This window comes from Perca flavescens, chromosome 13 (genome assembly GCF_004354835.1).
Source record: "Perca flavescens isolate YP-PL-M2 chromosome 13, PFLA_1.0, whole genome shotgun sequence".
Classification (NCBI taxonomy): Eukaryota; Metazoa; Chordata; class Actinopteri; order Perciformes; family Percidae; genus Perca; species Perca flavescens.
Genome location: NC_041343.1, coordinates 4,242,791 through 4,259,994, shown reverse-complemented (window position 1 = coordinate 4,259,994; position 17,204 = coordinate 4,242,791). Strand labels below are relative to the sequence as shown.

Below are 17,204 nucleotides of genomic sequence, written 5' to 3'. Positions count from 1 at the left end.
ATGGCTGACGTCAGCGGCTGTGTGGAGGAGTATAGGCTGTGCTGTCAGCCCAGTGTCAGTCTGATGAAGATTGGCATGCAGGTAAGCTGTCATTCATTTTCAATGTCAGTGCATGGGAGCAGGGCTTTACCACTTGAGCGTCCTTTTTCCCCCTGTACCCCCCCTTCATTACAACAGGCAGGACATTATTCATGCAGTCAGCCAGCCAGCCAGCCAGGCCACAGTGAGAGAGAGAGAGAGAGTGAGAGAGGGAGAGAGAGGGAGGAAAAGAAAGACAGAGTCAGGGAGGGAGAGAGAGAGAGAGAGAGCGAGTGAGAGAAGGAGGGGGGAGAAGAGGAGGGGGAGAAAAAAGAGAGAGGGAAAGGAGAGGAGATGCATTTTTGTGCTGGACTGAAAAAACAGTGGATTTTTTTTTCTCCTTTTGCCTGCTGCGGCGTTTGGATTTAACCAAAAAAAAAAAAAAAAAAAAAGTGTCCGTAATGTTTGTGATGCAGGTTTTTTTTTTTTTTTTTTTTTTAGGATGCTTTGTATTTAGCGGCGGCTGCTGTAGTGCTAAAGGTTGTAGAATCATTTAAAGAATGCTGACAATAATAGTGACTGGAGGACAGAATGAGCGCATATAGGCTATAGCTGCAGGAAGCTGGCGTCTTTATTCCAGCGGCGGAGTGCTTTCTCGCTTTCTGGTTGTTTGTACATTTAGCCCACAATGATTATCTGATGGTGGGAATCGTCTGTGGAGATTAACGTATTCTTTTGTCTTTTCACTGCCACTGCGATTGTCTTAATTTTGAAGTTTAACGTGGTGTGTGGTTGTTTTTTTTTTCCGAGTAAAAATGCATTATTTTGACTGGCAAAATTGTTGTGTTTGTAAAAAAAATAATAATATAAAAAAATCGGTAAAGGATTTTCGGTGTAAAGTAATTTACGCTCAAATTTGATCCAAGTTAATTCAGCAGTTTTCTTTGTTCATAATAAATGTAATTATTGACAGTAGTGTCTCTCTGTATGTGTGTGCGTGTACTCTGTGTGTGTGTGTGTGTGTGTGTGTGTGTTTGTGTGTACAGTCTGTGGCTGCGATTATTTGTGACCAAAACAAACAAATAAGGCTACCACTGCATATCAAACTGTAGACATATATCACCTTAAGCTGGAGCTAACTTTTTTTGTAATTAATTATTTAAATAGCTTAGGTTTTGCGAATATATCCTTTTTTTATGTGTAACTTGGCATCTGTCTTCATTTTTGAAGTTCATGAACAGCAGTTTTTCAAAGTAAAACGAGATAGTTCTTTTTTTTTAACACAAAGTTAAAGTCTTGCATTTATTGCAACAAAAAAATGTAAAGCAACAAACAGACAGCTCTTTTCCTCATCTGTCTGTATTTAAAAAAAAAAAAAGTCACAAATGGAGTCAAACCCTGTTTGCATTTCTTGGTAAATATGTTTCTAATGCTCAAACGATCTGCATCTCAGTGAGCTCTGATGTTTACTCCCAGCCTCTCTCCACCAAACACTGGCCTTCTTTGTGTGCCACTCACCACTTTCTATTTCAGATGACTGCACAATTCCTTGAAAGACTATTTTACCGGTAGGAAACGTTTTGACTGGCATGAGATGCCGTCGGTGTGTGATGTGCCGGAGCCTGTGCCTCTCAGACAGCTTGTCTTCAATACCGGGGGCCCTGTTCCATTGGTTTTGGATGATCATTCTGTTAAAAAAGGCACAGATTGGCAGGTTGTTTACGGTCCTTTGGTAGTTTATGTGAGTCAAAATCGAGTCCACTCATCTGTTCAGTCGCTTTCAGCTTTGATCTCTGCCCCCTCAAATGTCCCATGAATGTACCTGTACGTACACAGATCTGCACACACATCTATCATCTTGGCTTTTTTGATGTTGCTAAATGTGAAGTTCAGAACATATTTTTATATTGTCTTTTTTTATACACAACATATGCAGAGTATATGTGCAAAGGTTCAGGAAATTATAACTCCAGTGTTACTGTTGCAGTTTCTTTGTTGTCATCTGTCAATGGTAAAAAACGTTACAGCTGTACATTGCAAAGTAAAGGCCCCCTCCCCACACACACACACACACACACACACACACACACACACACACACACACACACACACACAGACACACACACAGACACACAGCAAAGACTATAGTCTGAGCTTTCTACATTAGCTTAATTAAATATGCCTGAACCATTTGTTTACTAATCATCTGCTTCCCTGAGAAATCACAATGGCGATTTGGACCACTTTAGCTCCCTCCGTCAAACACGTTTGGCAGGTGCAGAGTGCTGAGCATGAAATCCCACGAGGAGCTAAACTCGCACCCCCCGTGAAAGTAAATGCTTTGAAAGACGCTGTTGTTGCTGTGAATCGCTGTTGAAAGACCAAAAGAAGGTCTGTTACCTTTTACATCATTCAAATGATTGTGTACCTTTGTCAGCATCTCAAAGTGGATGCATTCTGGCAGTACACACACACACACACACACACACACACACACACACACACACACACACACACACACACACACACACACACACACACACACACACACACAAATACACACGAGTCGCAACGCATCACTACTAATAACCCTCGCTGATGTTTGTTCTTTGTTGTGGTGTACCCCACACGGCTCTACATATTGTCAGATAGGGATAATACCAATTTAGTTTATCCCCAAACCCTGCTGAGATCCTAATTGATGATTTGTGTCATTGGACAAGCAGCCCAGGGGCATATTTGGTGCTGCGAAAATACTCTGACAGTATTTGCATATTCCCATTCCTACTATATGGGTAAATTACATGATGAGGTGTGATGCTGTGCATTCCTGCAGCTTTTGGGGGGATAATCACTAATAAAGTGATTCAGTCACACTAAATGAAGGAAGTAAACAGAGCGAGGAGAGCATATGTTACAAACCAATTTAAGCATTTATGAATAGCCATAAAGCATTTGAGGAAATTAAACCACAAGCAATGTCTTGTCATTTCCTTCGCCTTTGCCTCTAATTCCCCCCTGCATGGTGCCAATGAAACCAGTTCATCATTTTTGAGAAGATCTAAGTTTGTTTTTTTGAGGGTCTTGTAAGACTAATAGGCCTTACTTTGCAAGATTCCTTCTTTTTTTCTGTTGCAATCAGATCCTGAGATGTCTAATTTGTTTTTGAGGGCCTCATTTTCTAAAATCAGGCAGGAAAAAGGGAGAGGATGTTCAGAATTATTCATAAGGTCTTAGTCTGCTGGGTATCCTCGGCGGAGTGCATCTAGGTCCTGTTCAGGGCCCGTGGGCAATGTGATGCAGGCTAGTTTTTCATGTTCAATAGAGCAGCAATCCTTAAGACAATTGTGTTGTGTTGCATGTATTGCCATGTCTGGGCCTTCACAGGTCATGCCCACTAAGCTGGCTTGATCCCTATTGCTCTCAAGAGGAGACAGAGGCCTGTTTAGACCGTCAGACAGCGCAGCTTAAGAACAGCCCTTGCATGCTTACCCTTGCTCATTCCACAGCCAGTGCTGCGTTGGCATGGCTCTAAGTAAGCCACCAGGGAGCAGGGTCGGAGAGAGATGGATTGGCTTGATTTATGCTCCGAGAGGAGCAGCAGATTTAATGATCCTCCATACTGTCAACATCACAGAGCTTTGTTTCTGGAAGGACATAGAGATGTCATGAAAATACGTGCAGTAGAGGGCCGCAATGTGGTTTACAAGTTTTGAAAACTGCAGTCAGACAGTGATGTTATTGTGTTATACAGTAGCATTAATACTGACACGTAAAAAATAAATGTCCCCAGCAGAGCTGCAACTAACGATTATTTTCATTGTCGATTCATTTTTCCATTATTTTTTGGACTAATGGATTAGTTGTTTGGTCTCTAAAATGTCCGAAAATGGTGTTTCTCAAAGTCCAAGATGACGTCCTCAAATGTCTTGTTGACTCCAAGATATTCAGTTTACTCTCACAGAGGAGTGAACATATTCACATTTAAGAAGCTGCAATCAGAGAATTTCTTTATAAAACATGACTAAAACCGACTAATCACTTATCAAAATAGTTGGCAATTAATTTAATAGTTGACAACTAATTGATTCATTGATTAATCTTTGCGGCTGTAGTCCACAGTTTCAAACAGACCTTAAAAAGAGCCCCCAAGGCCGAAAAAAAAGAAGATCAATACAATTTGGTTATCAAGAATTAATTTAAATGTATTTGTATTATCTAGCTAATAAAAAGCTAACAGCAATGTGGTTTTGTTCTCAAATTCTCAGTAAATGAAGTGTTGTATTGCCACAGGTAGCTGTGGTGTCACAGAGATCCCTCCGATTATAGTCTTTATCCGCGACGTTCCACTTCCAGGATTGCTCCGGTGCTGCGGGAAATCTGCAGGATCACGGTCTGTTCTCCCGGATGTCCGTCCCCTTCCTCTTTCTTTGTGTTGTTGTTCTAACCTCTGGTGGATTTGTGAGGACTATGGTTAACTGCTCCTCAGATCTCTGCAGGGTAAATCCAGACAGCTAGCTAGACTATCTGTCCAATTGCAGTTTTCTTTTGAACGTACACATGTTCCACCAAAACAAGTTCCTTCCTGAGGCTAATTTGCAGAGGCACCGTGGCTCTGTCTGGAATTTAACGCTGCCCAAGGCGATTGTGACTGGTTTAAAGAAATGCCAATAAACCAGAGCATGTTTTTCTCCCATCCCGGAATGCTGTGTGGACTAACCAGACCTTCCTCCGCAGCACTGTGGAGGAAGGTCTGGCAATGCGAGACTGCTCAGGTGACCCTGTTAATACCATAGACTGTTAATATTAATGGACAGAGCATGTGTGACGTCACCCATTGGTTTGTGGAGATCTGCTATGAGTCGTTGAGTTTGCCGTGACGGGCGCAGCCCTCCTGGCTGCGGATGTGACGATTTTAGACAAGAGGGAGGAGTGAGGGAGGAGCCACGTTAAGTTACACACTTTCACTGTCATTCACATCATAGCCACGCCCTAAAACACCCCCTGCTTTATCGCCGATTTTAAAATCAACGAGACCATAATTAAGAAAATGAACATCATTCTTTGTTGCAGAAGACTTAAAACTGATGATTGAGACCATAAACTCATTATGAAAGTGTTTACTGAGGTAATAAAAAAAAAAAAAAAAAAAAGTGAGAAGTGGGTCACTTTCTCATAGACTTCTACAGAAACCGACATCCTTTTACAACCGCATGTGTCGCCCCCTGCTGGAATTCAGATAGAATGCAGGTTTAAGGCACTTCCGCATTTGCAGCACTTTGCCGAACCGGATTCTTTGTCCATTAATATTAACAGTCTATGGTTGATACTGTATGTAAAACAGTTCTTTCAGTGCCTTCTTAATAAACTCAAAATACTTGTTTGGGACAAATCACATTTTTTTTGTTGCTTTACTACATAATATATAATCACAACAACATGCTTTGCTCTTAGTATGTCATCCAAACATATTCTACTGAAAGAAGAATACCTACATGTAAGAGAAGTCTATGTTCGTCTTCAGTATGTGATTCAGTGATTGATTGGGCTTACAACGTTTGAATCAATCAGGCCTGCAGACAGGCAAACAAACTTTTTGAAATGCTCTTCTCCGCACAATAATACGTGATGTGTGCTGGAACAGTGAACGCCACAGCATGGAAGAAGTCATACAATGGCTTTAGTCATTAGGTAATGATTTTAGCGTCAGTACTCTGATTGCATTCCTTTTTTTTTTTAGACAGAGGAAATGAAAACCCAGCAGGGACACATTCCATAAACTAAGTCGAAGTCATGGCAAAGAATGGAGCACTCCAATACAGCTGAGCTTTTTCACCAGCAGGATGCACACACAGATAAAGTGTTTACTGTGGGGGGAATTTCAAAGACTTGTAAGAAGTAGGCTTCCACCCTCTAATGTCTCCAGTAGGCTAATCATAGTGCTAGTATACATTGCTTTTGATGTCATTATTTTTGCAGTAAAAACAATTAAAACGTATTATTTTTAGACATCAGTTATTATTCAAGGATCAAGCACCAAATCAAATTAGCAACAGCTTATTATATATTCTGCATTTAAAGACCTTCAACAAGACTCTGAACCTCATTGTGCGTTTGCTTCTTATCTCTGGCGGAATGTAGATAATCCTAATAAATGACTAGAGCTTCACACGGAGAAATATGAAGCCTGCCAGTAAATCCTGAATTTATTATATTTGAGAGTCCTGGTAACAGCTGAGCTGGGTGAGGTTCAAAATATTTGATTTGAATTAAACAGCAGATCATAGTGAGAAAATCCCACCAAGCACCGTGTGGCTGCTGCATATTTGTGCTCCTCTCGGAAATGAATAAATGCATGGGCCAAAATGGTGTCAGTACTGTTGGAAATTTCCCCCAGTTCTGAGTGAAATGTCATCAATGCCGACAATATGTGCATATAAAGACCTTGGAAGTGCATTGGTTTTCTCTGAGCCAAATGCAAAGTATGTTTGTAGCTTGACATCTTGGGCAAAATTGCCATTGTACAATTAGTGTGTTTTTCTTTCACTTAAACCTCAGTTAAGTGTTTGATACTGCGGGTTTAGTTGCAGCTGTTGTTTAGCACTGGAGAGCTGTTGCCAGCAGGAAAGCTGCTGTTGTTCCTCCTCTGTAGGGCTGGGTATCGTTCAAAAATGTTCGATACCGGTACCGATACCAGTACCGTGACTTCGATACCGGTTCTCTAAACCATAGGTTTTTTTTCGATACCAACTTATAAAACAAAATAAATAACAACATTACACATTTTTCATCTCCTACTCTCTGAGCCCGTCTCTGTGTAACGTAGAGTTTTTCAATCACAGACATTATTAGATCTTGGTTGAAGCATGCTGAATGCTGATTGGCTCACTGACGCTTAGGTATTGAAATGTGGTATTGAATGAGGAGGTATTTTTCGATACTCAATACTTTGTCGGTGCCTAAAAAGTATTGAATTCGGTACCCAGCCCTAGTTCTCTGTGAATCAGAGTAACTTTTATTACAACGTTGAAACAGACAGACAAAGTCTGTATACAGTACACATGAACAGAAGCTATTTTTGTAAACGCTAAGCTAACTTATAATATGGTTGTGTGTGCTTTTTACACCTTGACAATGTTTTTCACTCTTGGGTATATTTTCAGTTGTAAGATTTTACAATAATAATAATTTTGGTTGCCCAAGACATAAGGCAACGTGTGAAAAGTGTGCAATAGAGATGGGAATTGTGCATCTTTGAAATGGTGGTGGATGGTATTTTGAAATTCTTTGATTATTGGTAGAACCGCCCATTGAAATCTGCTGCACTTTGAATAGGAATACAACAGCGCTAAAGTTGTGACCTCCAAAAGGCTATTTACCGGAGCACGTACTGTTCCATTTTTTCAGAATGCTCTCCAACTATATTTTTCAAGTGTATTGCTCTTTCTGCCACTTACATCTCATCTGAATGTTTCAGCCTATTGCACTCCAGGACACAATTAAACTGAAGGACGATATTTTGACTCAGTCTATCGCTGCTTCTTTATTTTGACATTAGACTTCATCCATTTGTATACCTCGCTGCTAATCTCCAAGTGGTCTTTGCAGAGGCTTGATGAAACACTTGTTAGTGTGCAGGCTCTACAGACTTATCAACAGACTTTGGTTAAAGCGTTGCACAATTGCAAGAACAAAATGTTTAGCACTAAAGTGGTCGCTCTTATTAGCTGCAAATGACTTCCTTTATGTAGTTCCGTCCCCTGCTATAAAAGAGCCATGATTTTAGGACAGCACAGGCTTCAGTCAAAGTGCATTTCATTTCCATGGCAAGGTTACATCTTTTCAGGTTTTTCACAAGACTTGTCAGTTCTACATACATTCAAATATTAAAGGAGGACTACGCTGTTTTTATTCCTGTCTTATGTTTCATTAAGGCTTTTGGCCTCCAGGATGCCTCAGCTGCATTCATATCATGACATACTGTATCAGTGCCCAAAGGATCTAAATGCCCAAAAGTCCCATGTTACCCTGGACTGTTTGTCACTTTTAACTGTAAGTGCTGCTAATGCTACATGATAAGTCACATTTGATAAATATGGCATAATACATAAAATAAAAAAATGCACATTTTACCATAGTTTGTAAAGTAACCAGACACAGCGTCCCTGTCTCCTAGAAATGATATTCATATTTACCCAACTCATTTCTACCAGCAAATATCTTTTAGGAGAAATGGAATACCACCCCAGTTACTTATTTCATTCAACAGAATGAGGAAAGGCTTTTAATGAACGTATCTGTTCAGAATGTTGGAACTGAATAGATGTATTTAATTAGTTTTCATTCAATATAACCCTTGCAATTCAATATCCAGTCGTGCATAATTAGTGATTTATGGTTATATTTGGGCAACACAAGCACTTACAAGGTTAGGTAAAGATCATGGTCTTGGTTACATATTGAATCAGAATCAGAAAGCTTTTATTGCCACAATAAGTTCACTTATGTGGAATTTGCATACAGTGAAAGGTGCATACATAAACAAACAAACATGTAAACATTCATATGAAATAAACAATAAATACAGAAAAACTAATATATACATACAAAATAACTGTTGCATAAGAAAAAAGAGGCTGAATGGGTTGAGTGCAGAATTTGCAAAGAATATATAGTATGTAGTAAGTGCAATGGGCAGATGTAAAGTCCAGGATGAAGGTTAGTGCAGTGTAGTGACCAAGGATGCCAGAGGCAAGACATGCTTACTTTATTACCATTTAACCAAAACCTAACCATAACCAAAGTGCTTCTGTTGCCCAGAATGAAGCCCAGCCAGGGGCGATTCTAGGATCAGACCTTTAGGGCGGGCTCTGCCCCTAATGACAATCTGAAACGCATACAGTGCCTCGCAATAGTGTTAACCCCCTCTGCTAAATCAGTACTTTCACTGGCTAACAATGCATACATGTATTTATTATTAAAACAGAGGATAAATGCAAAATTTTGAACATATGAAAAAACTACAAAAGTCCCTTTATGGACCACCAGAATCAAATAAAATGATAATGAGGTGTAAACAATAAATAAATAAAAAATAAAACTTTCCTTGACTGGGTGACAGGTGCATAGCATTAGCGACAGCAACACAGGATATTAAACCTGTTTCTTTGAACCTGTAATAGTTTGCAAACTCTAACTTGAAGCACTAACAGTGAATAGAACGCTAGTTTTATATAGTTTTTAGTAAGGCATCTGCCCGGGTTCGATTTTTCCCGCAAAGTCACAAAAGTATTTACAGCAGGAAGACAGAGCTACAGTAGATTTCTTTGTTACACCAGAAAGCCTTTGTTAGCCTGTGTTGTGTTAGCAGGAGATTTCTTTATATAGGCCTAATTGTATTTTAATTTTATTTTACAAGTTATCTGCTGTAGTTATGGCTGATACAGAGGTAGGACCATCACAGTAAAGAAGGAAATTAAACAAAGAACAACTAAAAGCTAAAAGGGAAAGTGACAACAGGCAAAATCTCTGTCGGGCTTTCAACAGATGGAGACAATTACGGGATTGTTAACAATTCAAAAATGTCCCCGAATTGGAAAATATTCATCGTGACTATATGACCTCCCGGTAACACTAACTCGGTAATCTACAGTGGGCAGTACAGCACCGTAAAGAAAAGAGCTTTAGCACAGCAGGTGTGGTAAAAACACTACCACTTTGGTCCAAAGTGGCCGCTAGAATCAACACAAACTGAAAGTTACATATAGCTACTAAGTAAAAGTACTCGGTTACAAGTAAAAGTCCTGCATTATACATGCTACTTAAGTAAAAGTATGTAAGTATCATCAGGAAAATGTACTTAAAGTATAAAAAGTAAAAGTACTCCATGCAGAACTCTCCTCCCATTGTAGAAAGAGTAAAGGATCCAACCAGCTGTGTGTTTAATGGTCTCATCATCTCAGCTGGACTTGTAGCTGTTATATTGTCGGCTAGTTTACTTTAGAATCAAACATCAGATTTTATAAACTACATGGGTTTAGTGTGCAGGAATCTGAATGTGTAAAGTAACTAGTAACTAAAGCTGTAACAGATGAATGTAGTGGAGTAACTAAAGTAACTAGTAACTAAAACTGGAACAGATGAATGTAGTGGAGTAACTAAAGTAACTAGTAACTAAAGCTGGAACAGATTAATGTGGTGGAGTAACTAAAGTAACTAGTAACTAAAGCTGTAACAGATGAATGTGGTGGAGTAACTAAAGTAACTAGTAACTAAAGCTGGAACAGATGAATGTAGCGGAGTAACTAAAGTAACTAGTAACTAAAGCTGGAAAAGATGAATGTAGCGGAGTAACTAAAGTAACTAGTAACTAAAGCTGGAAAAGATGAATGTGGTGGAGTAACTAAAGTAACTAGTAACTAAAGCTGGAACAGATTAATGTGGTGGAGTAACTAAAGTAACTAGTAACTAAAGCTGGAAAAGATGAATGTAGCGGAGTAACTAAAGTAACTAGTAACTAAAGCTGGAAAAGATGAATGTAGCAGATTAAAAGGTGGAAAGCTGGAACAGAAATGTAACTAGTAACTAAAGCTGTAACAGATGAACAGATGAATGTGGTGGAGTAACTAAAGTAACTAGTAACTAAAGCTGGAACAGATGAATGTAGTGGAGTAACTAAAGTAACTAGTAACTAAAGCTGGAACAGATGAATGTAGCGGAGTAACTAAAGTAACTAGTAACTAAAGCTGGAACAGATGAATGTAGCGGAATAACTAAAGTAACTAGTAACTAAAGCTGGAACAGATGAATATAGTGGAGTAACTAAAGTAACTAGTAACTAAAGCTGTAACAGATTAATGTAGCGGAGTAACTAAAGTAACTAGTAACTAAAGCTGTAACAGATGAATGTAGCGGAGTAACTAAATAACTAGTAACTAAAGCTGTAACAGATGAATGTAGCGGAGTAACTAAATAACTAGTAACTAAAGCTGTAACAGATGAATGTAGTGGAGTAAAAAGTGCAGAGAGTATTTCTCTCTGAAATGTAGCGGACTAGAAGGAGAAAGTGGCATGAAAAAAAAAAACTCAAGTAAAGTTCCTCAACATTTGTAATTAAGTAAATGTACATTCCAAAATTACATTCCACCTCTGCAAATAAGTATTATGTAAATGCACTCATGCCAGTAAGTGTAATCTATATAGAGTTCCAAAGCGATTATCATATCTGTAAAAAAGTCATTTCTGCTTGTTATTCTGAACATCAGCTGTCCGTATGAAGCAGCAATTGTGGTCTTGGCCATATTCACTGTCCTTGCTTTCTCCTCTCCGCACTTCATTACATTCAGAACATTATGACTTTGCTGAGAGTGTTAGGAAACATGAGTGCCACTGACATTAACCTCCAGTTTAAAGCGACAGAGCGCACAAAGAGCTGACGGTTAGTTCGGTCTCTTTGTTCACATCCACACACTAACTATCTTTTATTTCCTGTTCGCAGACGACTGCAGGATACAGACATTTCTTCACAATTCTGCTGATGTTTTGGTGTGAATTTGAAAAAATCTGGCAATCCTGAGTCCAAACTACTCAAAAAGCCATATTACAAAATTTCATTTTAAGACATTTATTTACTATTTTATTCATATATTACGCCTATTTTGTGAACCCACGACTTTTGTAAACTCATTTCAAGCAAAAAAAAAAAAAAAAAAAAAAAAAAAAAAAAAAGTGAGTGTATGTTTTCAGAGATTTGAGAAATATTTCCACTTTAGGGCCAATCACAATCACACATGTCTCTGTATACGTACATTGCTCTGGAACAATTCTGGGCATCAGTAAACAGAAAGCTGAGTTTGTTCTGAACATTTAGATATGAAACACACGGGGATCAGTTAATATGCAAAAACCCTTAAAAGGAGAATTCAAGAAGACCTCTTAAAAATGCTCCTCCGACCTCGGAGGGTTAAAAGTGATTTGGTATTGTTAGTGAGAGCCGTCTTCTGGACAACGCTGAGCTTTGAGTATCATGTTTGGCCTGAAGCTTACACTCTGCAAGCAATCATGAGTCAACTAAAGCAGTCCAAGAGAGACTTAAACTGTTAAACTGGGTAATGGGGGACAGAGGGTTTCTGGCGGAGTGTGTGAACATGCTATGTGTACTCCTGAGTCAGATAAATGTGCTTTTAGTTAGAGGCCAGTGCGACAATCCTTAAGATAATGTCTGTTTATATTGTACCCATAATGCATTAGTACACATTTGGCTTATATGTGGCTATATAACCCCCATTTGCTCTATTTAATAAATACGTTTTACATTTTCTTTTTTTTTGAGTGTGCTGAAGCAGTGACTCAAATCGTTTAGTTTGCCTCTTATCCAAAGTATCCAAGAGCATTTCTCCCCCTTCACTAAAAGCCAAATGCATGCCGACATATTAGGACCTCTGTTTCTAGGCTGCCACATTCCATCACGTACTGCACAAGTTTGATTCATAACATGGGCTAATTCAAGCCCAAACAGTCACAGGCGAATTAAATCACTGTGGAGTCTCTGTTTCCTGTGATTTGCAGTGACAGGCTCACATTTTGTCAAAGAAAGCTGCGCAGTGTTAAGTATGTTTGTACAGTGGTGCGGGGCCAACCGCACGCCAGCTCTGATTTTAGAAGTGGTACCATTTAATGCCTCTACAGCACGCTGATTTGCGGGCGCTAAGCACCACTCGTTGGTCCTTTCTGGTTTGCTGCTGCTGCTGCTGCTGCTGCTGCCGAGACCCGAGGCATCGAATCATGTCGCCTTTTCAAGTCAACATGTAAACATGTCAGATTTCTGGAGTGTGTGAAGAGTCTCAGGGTGTACAAATCTCATAACGGACACATTGCTGTAAATTAATCTATGCAGGAGAACACTTACGCATCCTTAAATGCTTTCAACAACAAGGCATATCTGTGTTACTGTATGCTTCCTCGAGACAATATTCCTTAAACATGATCAGGCAGCGCGGACATGATTCCACATGTTAATTGCAGCACTGTGAACTGAATGACAAAAGCAGACTGAACTTCTTTTTTTACATTTTTTTTTCTTTTAATTCTCGAACCTAGACTTCTTTCCACTACAAAGAATAATTACTTTTCCCAACTCCCGCGCCATAATTGGTTACTACTCTTTTATCTTATCTATGTGCGCATAATTATCACAGTCATCATATTAGATTATTTCATGCATAATAAATGAACTCAAACTGTGTGCAGGGTAATTAGCATGTTAGGCTATGTGCCGCGATAAGAGGTTTGCTCTCTCAAAGATTGCATTGTTCAAGACATTCCTGAAAAGTCAGGAATGCCGAAAGAAATGGAAGATCTTCCCATCACTCTGGTGTCCTAAGACATGGAGAGACTAGTTCAGACATACTCTTCTTTTAACTTCATTTTGTAGTGTGTGTGTGTGTGTGTGTGTGTGTGTGTGTGTGTGTGTGTATTTCCATGTATGTTTACTTCCCCTGTCTGTTTCGGGGCAATTATTCATAATATACTTTGTAAAGTATTTCTCATTGGATTGGAGATCTAGAGCAGACTGTAGTTTAAATGCAGAAGACCTAACAGAACATATAGGAGCATAATGGAGACCATTGTGACAGATGAAATATGCTGTTTGACTTTGGCAGCTGTCTGCTACATAGATCTTGTCCAATCCAAATGACAGATGTGTATCACTTCAGTCGAGATTTCAGTCATAAGCAGTCGTATTGTAGCCAGTGTTTAAGTGTTCCCTTACATTCCTTTGGAACTTTTCCCTTCACATATTAGTAAATACTCCTAAATACCTGTACCCCTAGGGGTACTCTGGAGTACTGCAGTGGGGTGATTTTTTTTGGTGCAAAAATGCTATTTAAAAAATATGTCATGCATAATTCCTTAAATAATGATACTATAATAATGAATGAATTCAGCAATTGTTTCTAAACATTGGACATTTAGCAATGAAATGCTTTTCCAAGATTGTTGTTTAGTAAATCTATCACTGCGCTGTATTGGACCTCTTTATATAGACTTTTTTATTTTTCTACCAAAAATGCTTTGCGCTGGTCATGGGGTACTTGGCTTAAAAAGCACCCAATGGGGGTACAATGTTGAAAAAAGTTTGAGAAACACTGCTGTAGGTGTTCACAGGTTGTCCTCAAATGTTGTGAAAGGGTCCATCATATTATGTAAAAATGCAATAACTTCAGATGAGAGACATTTCTTTTGTTGCATTTCACAAATAAATAAGTTCAGTCAAAAGTGTCCCTGTAACAATTATAACATAATTGTCTGATCACAATAGTTTTTAAGTAATCGCCGTTTCTTTGTTTAGCCGCAATCGACTGCTAACATTAGCTAAGGTCTTAAGGTGTACAACTGTTGATGGTAATTGTCAGTTTTATGTTTATTTAAGAAAAAAAAAATGTTTTATGATAATAATGAGGTGTGGTTTACTTCACAGGCTGTGTACTTGTGTTATTACATTATCTGGGTCACGTGACAGTGATATATAACCAAAAGAGGTATCCTGGAATTCATTCAAGACCTTAAAGCAACACTAGAGAACTTTTCCCGTTTCGGTCCCCCTACAGGTTGGAAGCGTAATTGTCCATTACATTACATTACCGAAGCGGGAAAAGTTACCTCGTGTTGCTTTAATCTGTTTAAAAAAGTAACAAATAAATAAATGTTCTGAAATTGGACTGAAAGAGACAATTATATTGTTCATTGCAATTATTTCTGATAATAATCTAATTGTACAGCAACATTTGGAATTGTTACTCTAGTCAAAAGTTGATTTGAACTTCTTAAACCGTGGGGAAGGCTGACCACTCCTAATTATTACCGCCCGAAAAAACAGCAGCTCTTCCAAATTCTAATGAGGTGAACCTGCTGCTGGATGCGTTTCCAGTTGAACGCTGGCCTGCTTGGAAACATTTCGGCGGTTATTTTAATAAGAGGGGCCAATCAGGACCAGGTCCAGTCGTGATGCCTTGTCTGGAGTTAGTCTGGACTGCCTACAAAGACAGTGATTTTTGAAAACGCAATAACTTCAAATTTAACCACTCAATTAAAGTCCAATTTTCACAGTGTATTAAACACCCGTGAAAAGTGACGTATATATATAAATAAATGGAGGGAAATGTGAACCCGCAGTGATGTAGAATTTGTGTTGCTGCATGTCCACAGTTTCATTTAAAAGGTCTTGAAGAGTTAACTTGAGGAAATGTGCGGGCACCCACATTCAGAAAGGATCTGTAGGACTTGAAGGACTGAAAGGACTTTTAAAGCCTTAGTGCGTCTCAAACACGAGTCCATAAGTCAGCCTCTCTGATTATTGAAGTACAAAAAAAAAAAAGGTTTTCAGTATCTCGGATGCTTGCTTTTTTTCCGCCACTAAATAGCAAGAACAACTTCTTTGACGCCAAATGTTTCAGTTGCAGTTTTTTTGGCCCTGCAGCATTTTTGGCAGTGACACCTTTCACCAACCTTTGCCAGAAGCCTGTAAAACACCAACATAATGAGCTATTTCCAGCATTCAGATGTTGTTGTTTTTTCATTCAGTGAGTTGTTCAGGGGAAACAAGAAACAGAAATTCATATTCCGAATGTGATGACAGACATTTAAAAACAGTAATGGTTGTCAGAGTTTCTACAATTAAAGTCAATGTGATTCCTGCTAGTTTTCTGTCAACTGTAAGGTTTGAAGCAAGATCTCCACTGAAAAGATTTCTTTTGAAGCCCTGTGGTTATAGCAGACACAACATGACATGACATGATGCATCTCCCTAAATACCCTAGCTATTCACATAACACACAGAATTTCTAAATGATAATAGAATCTGAAAATGATCAAAAACCCCAGTGAGATTCCTCCAAATGCAAAAGTTTGCAGCCAAAGAGGCAAAGAAGCCTCTCAAAGGAATTCATAACAGAGTTCAGAGGACTGTAATTATCACAGACTTAAAAAAAAAAATATTGAAAAAACAGTAAGACATGACACACTGCACGCACCGACACACACCTCCCACTCCCTGTGTAACTTCACAAAGGTTCATCTCAAAGAGTGATGAGGGCTCTGTGCTGAAAGTGAGTTATAAACAGCTGCCGAGTCGGTGGTAAACAAGGCAGCTTGGAGGCGGTGCAGTATCATGTCTGCTGCTGTACGACGGGGCTCTCGGCGGGTGAGGAGAGAAAGCTTTCCATCGTCCCTCCCTCCGGTCAAGGTCTCACCCCTGTGGTATGTCTGTGCCCGTCTCACTGCTGGCACTGCTTTGGCATTGCTGCAGTGTCAGTGTGGTGTAAATGGGAGTTTGAAACGGGATAGTGCTGATTGCAGATCATATGTGTTTGTTTCGCTTTAAAGGTCCTATGACATGCTGCTTTTGGATGCTTTTATATAGGCCTTTGTGGTCCCCTAATACTGTAAGTAAAGTAAGTAGTAAGTAAAGTTTATTTATAGAGCGCATTTCACAGATAAAAATCACAAAGCGCTTTACAAGGTACAACCACATCAACCTGGCCATACATATACAAACATACAATATGACAATGGGTTAGATAGGACAGGAAGACAGGGTATTAAGAAAATAAAGCATGACATGAAGAAAGAGGAGGAGAAAAAGGCAACTCCCAAACTATGCCCCTGATAGGAGTACAGTCTGGGAACAGGAAAAACACACCTCAGCAACATAAGCACATAACCAGTACAAGAGCACACACTACTGCTACATACTGTATCTGAAGTCTCTTTTATATAGGCCTTAGTGGTCCCCTAATACTGGATCTGAAGTCTCTTTTACATAGACCTTAGTGGTCCCCTAATACTGTATCTGAAGTCTCTTTTATATAGACCTTAGTGGTCCCCTAATACTGTATCTGAAGTCTCTTTTATATAGGTCTTAGTGGTCCCCTAATACTGTATCTGAAGTCTCTTTTATATAGACCTTAGTGGTCCCCTAATACTGTATCTGAAGTCTCTTTTATATAGACCTTAGTGGTCCCCTAATACTGTATCTGAAGTGTCTTTTATATAGACCTTAGTGGTCCCCTAATACTGTATCTGAAGTCTCTTTTATATAGACCTTAGTGGTCCCATAATACTGGATCTGAAGTCTCTTTTATATAGGCCTTAGTGGTCCCCTAATACTGTATCTGAAGTCTCTTTTA

General features: G+C 39.1%; 1 protein-coding gene across 1 annotated transcript in view; it reads left to right on the top strand.

Moving 5' to 3' along the window:
- Positions 1-2: 2 nt before the first annotated feature.
- LOC114566553 (pbx/knotted 1 homeobox 2) overlaps positions 3-17,204 on the top strand; it is a 116,186-nt gene continuing 98,984 nt past the window's right edge. Inside the window, exon 1 of the mRNA XM_028595100.1 lies at positions 3-81. The gene's annotated coding sequence lies outside the window, so the exon portion shown is untranslated. The remainder of the gene's footprint in view (positions 82-17,204) is intronic.